Raw genomic sequence first — 10,858 nt, 5'->3', positions numbered from 1 at the left:
TTCTTGTACCTAATGGTAAAACAAAAAATTTCGTGTATTACAAGGTACTTAATTGAAGAGTGAAAGCTATGCACAAAAAAACATAAAGAATAAAGAATCATTAAAATACTTAATTTCTTTATTTGTATTTCCTAATAAAAAGTTGAACTTAACGAATAAAATCTGTTATTTATTGGCTTTAATGCGGAACAGAGTTCGCCGAGTCACCTAGTCTCTTATAAACTCATTCATTCCGCAGTGCGAAACAAGAGGGATCGCGTGCCATATTGGAATGTCATTTAATTAAATTATTTATGTGATTCAAGGTTCCTATTTAACAAGAAACTGTTTTTTATCCTTATTTTATTAAGTAACTGTTATTCTCTTAGGTAAATTATTACTGTTCTGAACTACAGACCCAACAGTTAGTTTTATATTTTGACACTTGGTTGCACAGGTACATGTATATATACAGCATTTTGCACATGGAGGACCCACTTGTTTTTGGAGCTATTGACCTGGCAGTGACAGTAAATCTTTGGATTAGGGCAGCACTTTAAAGAACCAGTACTTAAAGGTGCACCTGCGTTATTTTTCCACGTTTGGACTATGTATATATGCTACTCAGAGTTTTGCAGTCGTCTGCCGTCCCACTGGGCCAAACTGAATGGACTTTTTGCCCTTTCACTGCCAATTTCTCTTTTGTGGCATGCTGAAATGGAGCAAGAGATGCAATCAAATCAAACATGAACTTTCATAAACTAAGGCATTAAGATTCAAATCAAAAATCACCGTATAATGTTATATGCATATTACTCAGAAAGAGACAATTTCCGACATACCTTACTCTGATACAGCGGGTCATACATGCACTTTTCCTTCCTGTGTGCCTGATTTAAGATGCTTAATGCCTCTTTTCTCCATTTCATTTCTAGAATATGAAGCAATCAATAGAAAAAATGCTTTCACAAACAGGTACTATAAAAGAGTCTACTGCAAAAATAAGATTTTTCCTGTATTTATGAAACCTACTCATTGAAAAAAATGCTCAAAATCCTCAACACTAAAATCTGAAATCAACCAATAGCAGTCTATCAATAAGCAAACAACAAGCAGAAAGCACTGTGGTACACACTTTGTGCGAGTGATCACTGCCTAATGCGCATGCACAGATTGACGGCAGTTTAGAACTTCTCTCTATTCTGGTGCACGGATAATGTGACTGCTAATTTTTGTAGGTTCCCCTGTGCTACCACTAGATGGCTGTTGTGCTAGAGCAGTACCATTCGCAGCAGGTCATCATGTAATACTCATTTTAAGTATGTAAATAGACAATGGATTAAAGTTGGATCCACCTTATTGCAAGTACACAAATTTTTGTTTTGTTTTATCACTCAAATCAATGCACACCTGCATATCAACTGAAGAACAAATCAAAGGAATTGAAAGACAACTACAGTGGACAAACCTTATCCCAAAAACACATACACAGGAAGTCTCAACTATTTTGAAGGTAATTACAGATCAAAATTATTTCAGAGTTAAAGACAAATTCGACATCCTACACAAAAGATTCTCCATGGGGTCACCGATAAGTGGCCTGCTTAACCACCTTGAAAACAAAATCTCTGAAGAAATAATAAAAACAAAACAGTACAAAGTAATCTACTGGTACAGCTATGTTGATGACATAATTTGCTCGACAGATGAAACACATGATTGGACACTACAGAATACACGGAGCCATCAATACTGGTCATCAAGAATACCCTTCACCCTTGAAACAGAAGATGCAAATACATAGATTTACTAGACATCGCAATACAAACCAAGAAGCATGAACACTGGTTTTCAGTGGATAGAAAACCAACACCAAACAGTAAAATTATTCGCAGCACAGCACAGCACCCAACAAGCCACAAGTAGGCCAGCCTAAGATACATCATACATACATACATAAGTATGTACATACATCCATACATACATACTTGTTCCACAGATCATGAAAACGATAATTTGTAATGATGTGGAACATGTCACTTTAATGTAAAGTTTTCTTTGCAACATTTTTTTTTTACTGCTTCATATCTAAAAATTCATCTACTGAGTAGAAGGAGTTTTTTTATTTGTTTTTAAATGTTGGTTGCCTATATGTCAGACTTTTAATGCTATTGACAAATGACCAAAGATTTTTGTGGCAGCATAGATCACCCTTTTCTGTGCCAAAGTCAGATTTAACCCAGAATAATGACGATCATGCTTTCCTCCAGTGTTGTACCTATGCACTATACTGTAATTTTTGAATTGGAATGGGTTATTAATAACAAATTCCATAAGTAAATGTATTTATTGCGAAGGTACAGTGAATATCCTGAGTTCCTTAAATAAATGTCTGCAAGGTGATTTTGGGTGGGATCCAGCTATCATTCTGATTACATACTTTTGTGCAATGAATACTTTTCCTCTTAAAGAAGAATTACCTCAAAATATGACGCCAAATGAAAGCAATGAATGAAAATAGGCATAGTAACCTACTTTACTGATATATCTGTCACCAAAATTTGCAAAACCCTAATAGCATAAGTAGCTGAACCTAACTGTTCCAGCAGATCATCGATGTGTTTCTCCCAATTCAATTTACCATCAATGAACACACCCACAAATTTTGAACTACCAAGAGACTTTCGTTCATAGTCCATATTTATAAATGGTTTTATGCCATTTACTTTAGTGTACAGAATTGTACATACTGTGTTTTCTCAAAATATAGTGATAAGTCATTTGCAGACAACTACTTAATAACTTTCTGAAATACATTATTCACAATTTCCTCAGATTCTTGTTTGTTGGGTGTAGTTACTATACTTGTATGATCAGCAAAAAGAACTAGCTTTGCATCTTCATGAATACAGAGTGGCAAATCTTTAATATATATTATGAACAATAAGAACCTAAGACTGAAACCTGTGGGACACCATTCTTGATACCTCCCCAGTTAGAGGACTCTGTTGATTTTTACAGACTATCTGTACTGTTAATTTCAACCATCTGCATTCTTCCAGTTAAAAATGAAGTCATACCACAAGACTTACGCTTATCTAGAAGAATTTTGTGATCACAAAATGAAAAGCCTTTGAAAGATTCGAAAATATCCCTATGGATAATGTTTGCTTATTCAGTGAAGTTAATATTTCATCAGTAGAAGCATGTATAACATTTCCTGTTGAAAAAACATTTCTGAAAACCAAATTAACATTTTATTAGTGCCATACTTCATTTTTACTAATATGTCATGTTACTCTTCAATACATTATTTTTTTTAAAATTTTGGATAAAGCTATCAGAAGTGTAATTCCGCAGTAGTTGTTAGTAACAGATGTATCCCCTTTTTTATACAATGGTTTAACAATATCAAATTTTAGTCCTTCCGGAAAAATGCCCTGTTTCAGTGAGCTGCTACATATGTGGCTGAGAATCCTACTAATCTGTTGAGAACAAGCTTTTAGTAGTCTGTTGAAAATGCCGTCAGTTCCATGTGAGTTATTACTTTTGAGTCAATTTATTATTTTCCTCATTTTAGTAGGAGAGGTGGGTTGAATTTGTTTTATCATACTGCATAGTTATTGCCTCTTCCCCATACAGCCTTGCATTTTCTAGTGAATAGCTGGATCCTATTTTCTCTAAAACACTTAAAAAATCATTGTTAAAAATGTTTTCTCCTTCTGACTTCTTACTGACAGACTTTCAACTGAGTTTGACAGAAATACAGTCTTCCTGTGCTCTCAGTTGCCCTGTTTCGCTTTTAACAATATTCCAAATTGTTTTAATTTTATTATCAGGTGCACTAATCCCAGACATAATGCATTTTCTTCTGGACTTTTTAATAACTTTTCTTTAAACAGTGCAGTAGTCTGTATAATGTTTCATTTTGCAGCAATATGGCGCCGATAGAAAAGTGTAGTAACGCTTATCTCTCGTTAAAAAGGCAAAAAATGAACAGTTCTGCGTGTAGAGAATGTGAAAAGGGTGTGATGAAGGGTATTCTGTGTATCAAATGCAACTACTGGTCCACGAAAGGTGCGCGGAAGTATATCTAAAATTCGTCAGCGATGATTTTCCGTGGACATGTCACGGTTGTTTACGTGACGAAACGCCTGATATTGTTAGTGCAACTGATGCAAAAAACAATGAATCAGAAGACAGTGATTGTGGTGCTGACAGTGATGTGTTTGCCGGTAAAGACGGAACAGTGTGAAACTCACGTGCTCCCCAAAGAACTCCTGCACACGTTGTCATAACATCATAACTCATTTCCCAGGTGTGAAAGGTGCTCAGAAAAGTGCTACAAATCCTCTACAGTGCTGGGAACTATTTTTTGATGAAAACATTATGCAAATATCCTAAGGAAGAACAAGAGATAAGTACCAAGGGGATTTATTAACACTGAAATCCGACAAGAAAAGTCATCTATGTTTGGGTTTCAGAAAAACTGCACCTTAGTCTCTTAAGTGCCGAAACGAAATAGAGTGGCATTACTACTGTCAATGATGCACCACAATGTAAATATTGACGAAAATACAGTGAATGATAAAAAAACAGAAATTATCACTTTCTTGTAGACGGAATGAGTGCAACATACAATGTAGCTAGAAACACAAGAAGATGTCCAATGGTTGTTTTTTATCGTATCATGAACACACAGCTGCGATAAATGCTGCTATAATTTTCAACTCAAATCAGAAAGAACAACTGAGAAGAAGAGAGTATTTGAGGCAGCTTTATTTGCGCTTCTGCATGGTTATCTTCAGCAAAAAGTAATATCACAAACATTGGCAAGGAAGATAACTGAAAGAATTGGAAAGCTTTGCAGTGTGAAAATTTCTGAAGTGGAATCAACTGCGACTTCACGAGGACGGTGTGTGGACTGCAGAAGCAAAAACAGAAAAACAAGATATATTTGTAAGAACTCCAAGGAATACATTTGCCTTGAACATTCTGTTACTGTGTGCCAAGACTGTATCGACAAAATATCTGACTGAATACATCCATTATTTTGATAACAGCTAAATTTTATGTATCTCCATTTGTGTAAATATTTTTGACCAAAATATTAAATGTATCCTTCAAATATATTTACTGAGCTGATTTTTAATGATATTACTTCATTTAATAACGCTTTCCTCCATAACATACAACTAAATACAAATTCAGAAAGAAAAAAACTGCAAGGGTCTGTGAGACCAGCTGCGTGTACTGAAGGACGACATTTCAAAGTTCGCGGCGCCAAAGAGAAAAAATACATTAATCAAACGAGAAACGACAGTCGGAAGCGCATCAGAGACGTAACTTTGTGCAGGCCGCAGGAAAATGGGTGTGTCCAAGCTACTGCGATGTAACAGGACGTAGTATTTGCAAACGAACAGGAGAAAACGTGAGTAAATACTATCAAAATGCAAAACAGAATCCATGAATATACAAACCAAAGCTTCACAAAATCGTTCTCGATGTCCACATCAATTACACGAAATCGCGTTTGATATATAAAACAAACTTGTCACAGCCAAGAACTTGGAAAACACGACAACGGTAAGGAAGGAAACGAACATATACAATTAATTTCACTAAAATATACAAATTAAAGATCCGATGATAAAATTAATGCAGACGGTTTTCTAAAATGCCTCGTGTATGCTGATGTCTTGTGTTCTGATTTAGACTTGTGGCTTATTTTGCTGTGCAGGCACATGACACACTCAGTGTAAAATAAAATCTAAAGTGCACATATGATTTAAATGACAACATTATGTGATGCATCATATTCCATAACCTAAAAAGAACTTGTATGTATGTATTTTCAGGAAAATAATAAGATACCCACTGAGGATGCTACAACTGTGGTGAACCACGTTTGGGTGATGAATTAAAACAATAATTTGTGTACTTACAAAAAGGTGGACTCATCCTTAATTCATTAACATTTTTCTGCAAGCTCTGGAACTGAGTCCAAACTCAAATAGACTGTTGTATTATAGAAGGTGAGAAGCTGAAACTCTCAGGAATACCTGTAATACTACCTTTACGACATAGTTCTCCAGTTGGCCAACTCATAAAGTTGTTGGGCATATAACTGATGAAATGCAAGAGGAAATTATCAACAAATGAAGCCTTCAAAGCATGGTCTATGGGCAAGTATTCCACAGGGGATACTCAGGATCCACTATTTTATGTGTATTAATAATCTTGTGTTGCCCATACGTTTGTTGTAAATGGTGTAGAAATAGCGGTTAGAAAATGTGTCTAATAGCAAGTATAGACTGTTGGGTCAGGAGAACTAAGGAAACTGAATCCCTTTCTCCAAAACCAGATTTCACACAATTATGCCCAAAGTGATACAATGTAGTGGTAAAATATTGACATTTTGTGAAAATATGTATAAAACTGTTGAAAATAAAGAATGATAGCAGTCATAATTTTGTGATATGTGGTCAGAGGTAAAAACGTAAAATGAGTGTTGTGTTGTATATTTCTGTTGACAATGAAGAATGATACCAGCCTGAACTTTGTGAGTTGTAGTCACATGAAAATGTAAAGTGAATGTAAATAAATGGACATAATAATTCTTTGACACTACTGATGAGATGACAAAAATATTTTATAGTCTCTGAGGTCAGTGTCTATAATATTTTACCAACAAGATGGGAGCTGTTCCAGAATCCAATATTCAGAGATGAAATATCACATTAATGTACTTTGTTTCTAACAGCTGTCTTGGGAAGGCAGCAGAAGAATTTCTGTAATCATTTACTCAAGCAGCATCAGTATGGGGCTGGCTTTCATTGGCCCTAAGTTTCCATGAGAAATACACTGAGTTCTGTCTTAGAACACCCTTTCAGCTTGTTGGTTCTTTACAGGTTTGAGTCCTGCAACTGCCCGCATGAAAGTCGCTCTTCAGTTGGATCAATTGGGGTAGGCCCTTGTCAGTCAAACATGTGATCCTTACTCCTTCTCATTATTTCTTTATGGCTGTCCATCCTGTCTTATGGCATTGTTTTGCACAAAAAAGAGTATAGCATTGAAGATGATACATCAGAAATAATTTACTGATAGACTGTGTGTGTTGTTTGTTTTGCTGCTGTTGATCATGGTAAGTAGCTTTGTTGGGTTTCTACTGACAAATCATCTCTCTGCTCTAATGCCCCTGCATTAGGCAACATGCGTATGCAACGTCATGGTTGCAGAGTTAAGTGCAGTACGGTACTAAGCATTCATACTGTGGGGTGAAAGCCCCATAGCTATAGTAGTATTAAGTATTTGAATGTTGTTAATTTTATCACATTAATACACATGTATCTTGAAATATATGCCGTTCCAAGTCACATTTCATGGCCACTGTTACAAGGAGTGGAGACATTATTTCATTTTTGCAATAATGTCAAGAATAAAACAGAGCTCCTAAAATGTGAATACATATTAGCAGCTACATGTGACAGTGGATCAAGGCCACCATTCATCGGTATTACCAGGTAACTTCTATGTTAAGTGTTAATTGGCGCCAAACGGCGGGCCAAGCGGTTCTAGGTGCTACAGTCTGGAACCGCGCAATCGCTACGGTTGCAGGTTTGAATCGTGCCTCGTACATGGATGTGTGTGATGTCCGTAGGTTAGTTAGGTTTAAGTAGTTCTAAGTCTAGGGTACTGATGACCTCAGAATTCAAGTCCCATAGTGCTCGGAGCCATTTGAACCATTTTGCTAATTGGTAGTGGGAACAACCATTGGTGTTAAATCATCATCAGCTGATTAAAATACAGGGCTATTCAAAATCAAGAAACAGATTTCAGACATTTATATCTTCCAAATTACAAACGGTAGCACCATAATTCCAACGTTTCTGGACATACAACAGGTTAAATTTTGAATTCTAGAACTAGACTTGCTTCAAAACTGTTTATTTCCTCAACTTCATCTTCATGCAAGATGGTACCCCAGCTCATTTCTCTAAGTACATCCAATGTTACCTGAATGACACCATTCCAGGTGTTGGACTGGAAGAAGAGGAACAGAAGATGAACTTCATCACCAGTGACCTCGCAGGTGTCCAGATCTGACTTCTATGTCTGAGGTTATGTAAAAGGCCACATTTTTATCCCGCCCCCCCCCCCCCTTTCCCCCCTTTGTCTGACACTCTTGAAAGTCTGTGACATCGCATTGTTGAAACTGTGAATTTGATAACAAGAGACCAGCTGCTTTGTGTGTGGCAGGCAATGGGCCACCATTTTGATATTTGTCGTATAACACATGCTGCTCACATTGAATAATAAAAATTTGAATTTTCCCTGTCCAGGAACATTGGAATCATGTTCCTATATTTTGTAGTTTTAAATCTCTTCTATCTTTTTGAATAAACCTGTAAAATTGGTATTTTATTCATTAAAAACATGAAAATAACTCACACAAGAAATTTTATGCAAGATCCTCTTTTTCGACAGAAACAGAAGAACTAGAATAACACCAAACACTTTCTACATAATGTTTCAAACATTGTTAAGATATAATACTATTAATCTCACAAATACATTCATATTCCCTTCCCATATTTTATATTATGTCAGTGATTATTTCCATCACTTGTAACTTAGCATATAGTAACCATTTTGTAAGATGCCTGTCAGCTTTTACCTCGTCCATAAATACCTAATCCACATATAAATCTCATGGCACTTTGATTGCTTGTTTGTTGCTGTCTTCAGTCTGAAGACTGCTTTGATGCAGCTCGCCATGTTAGCGAAACCTTCAGAAGCCTCTTTATCTTCACCTAATGACTATAAGCTACATTTATTTGAACTGCTTGCTGTAATCCAGTCTTACTGTGCATCTAAAATTTTTATCTACCAGGCCTCCCTCCATTAATGAAACTTATGATTCTACAACTGCACACACACACACTCACTCACTCTCTCTCTCTCTCTCTCTCTCTCTCTCTCTCTCTCTCTCTCTCTCTCTCTCTCTCTCTGCAAGTCACTGTACAGTGCACGGTAGAAGGTACCATGTTCTGTTACAATTCATTTACTTTTCTGTTCCACTCGCAACTAATGTGACAGAAAAATAGCTGTCTATAAGCCTCTGTAGAAGCCCCAATTTCCAGATGCAAAATGTACATTGATGGCAGTAGAACTGATCTGGAGTCAGCCTCAAATGCTGGTTCTCTAAATTTCCACAACACTGCTTTGTGAAAAGAAGATCGACTTCCCTCTGGGGATTCTCATTTGAGTTTTAAGAAACATCTCTTTAATACTTGTGTGCTGATTAAACTTACTGGTAGCAAATCTAACAGCATGTCTCTGAATTGCTTTTATGTCTTGCTTTATTCTGACCTGGTGGGGATCCCAAACAGTTGAGCAGTTCAAATGAATGGGTGACACTGCCGGCCGGAGTGGCCGTGCGGTTCTAGGCACTACAGTCTGGAACCGCGTGACCGCAGGTTCGAATCCTGCCTCGGGCATGGATGTGTGTGATGTCCTTAGGTTAGTTAGGTGTAAGTAGTTCTAAGTTCTAGGGGACTGATAACCAAAGCAGTTAAGTCCCATAGTGCTCAGAGCCATTTGAACCATTTGAATGGGTGACATTGTTCTATATGCTATCTACTTTATAGGTGAGCTGCACTTTCCCAAAAATTTTCCAATAGATCAATGCTGACCATTTGCCTTCCCTACTGCCAGTCTGGTACGCCCATTCCATTTCATATCACTTTGCAATGTTATGCCTAGATATTTGAGTGATGTGATTATGTCAATCAGCACACAACTAATGGTGTATTTGAATGTTGCAGTACTGATTTTCCTAGTCACCTGTATTAACCTACATTTTTCTGCCCTTATAGCAAGTTGCAGTTCATCACACCATCTAGAAATTCTGTCCAGGTCACATTGTCTCCTCCTACAGTCACTCAATGACAACACTTTCCCATAGAGCAAAACATCATCAGATAACAGCAATAAATTTCTGTGCAGCCTGTCTATCAGATCATTTATGTGAATATAGAGTAACAGTGGTCCTATCACACTTCCGTGTGGCACTCGTGGGTAGCATGTGCAAAAAAGGTGAGCCGAGTTTGGCTTGAGTTATGCTTTCTAAATATGTACAGATTTGTGGTTACAAGCTTTCCTGTTTTAAGGAAATTTATTATATTCAGACTCAGAATGTGTTCAAAACTTCTGCAGCAAATAATTGTTATGGATTTTAGTCCATAATTATAACATACTGACAAATTTTACCAACAGAATAACAATATAATAATATATATATATTTTTTTAAGAATTCAGTACCATGTCATGGGAATATTCACATGACAAGGGAACTATCAGAACTTACCAATGTTGTGTTTTGCTTTCTTTGTACCACACTATTGTAACTGAACTTGTAAGTTTTTAAATACTATTCATCTTCATTACACAGCACACACCATTAAAAATTAAATTATCAATATAATCAAACACACGAACCAAATTGTAGCACTAAAATAATAGTGAACAATAAATGCAAGTCTTTTTCGTCTGCAGAAAAGTGTTATTACACATGAAGAAGTTACATCATAATTGTTACTGTCATAAATATATTTGTATTTGATTGTTTAATGAGGAAGGTCAATAGCAGTTACGGATGAGAAAAGCGTCTCTCTGTGTAATTTTCAGTTTTTTCTTGTACAATTTATGATTTAGAGTAAATATTCTGTGTAAAACTACTGACTGCAAACTACTGTTGGTCTGGAAACTATTCCACTTTACAGGTTACGGGTCCAGTTTCAGTGAACTGTTGTTGGCAAATCATCTTCTAAACCTATTTAGTACAGTTAAGTGTTAAAAAGAAAAATTTTAAACATG

At 36.2% G+C, this 10,858-nt stretch overlaps 1 long non-coding RNA gene across 1 annotated transcript; it reads left to right on the top strand.

Annotated features, from left to right (window-relative positions):
* Nucleotides 1–5,485: 5,485 nt before the first annotated feature.
* Nucleotides 5,486–6,484, top strand: LOC124622471. The gene is made up of 2 exons (XR_006980634.1): nucleotides 5,486–5,565; nucleotides 5,838–6,484. It is a non-coding gene; the product is annotated as an uncharacterized LOC124622471 (long non-coding RNA).
* The last annotated feature ends 4,374 nt before the right edge of the window (nucleotides 6,485–10,858 follow it).

The sequence above is a fragment of the Schistocerca americana genome, chromosome 7, assembly GCF_021461395.2.
Source record: "Schistocerca americana isolate TAMUIC-IGC-003095 chromosome 7, iqSchAmer2.1, whole genome shotgun sequence".
In the NCBI taxonomy this organism is placed as follows: domain Eukaryota; kingdom Metazoa; phylum Arthropoda; class Insecta; order Orthoptera; family Acrididae; genus Schistocerca; species Schistocerca americana.
Note: the sequence above shows the minus strand (reverse complement) of the source record. Positions and strands in the feature narration are given on the sequence as shown.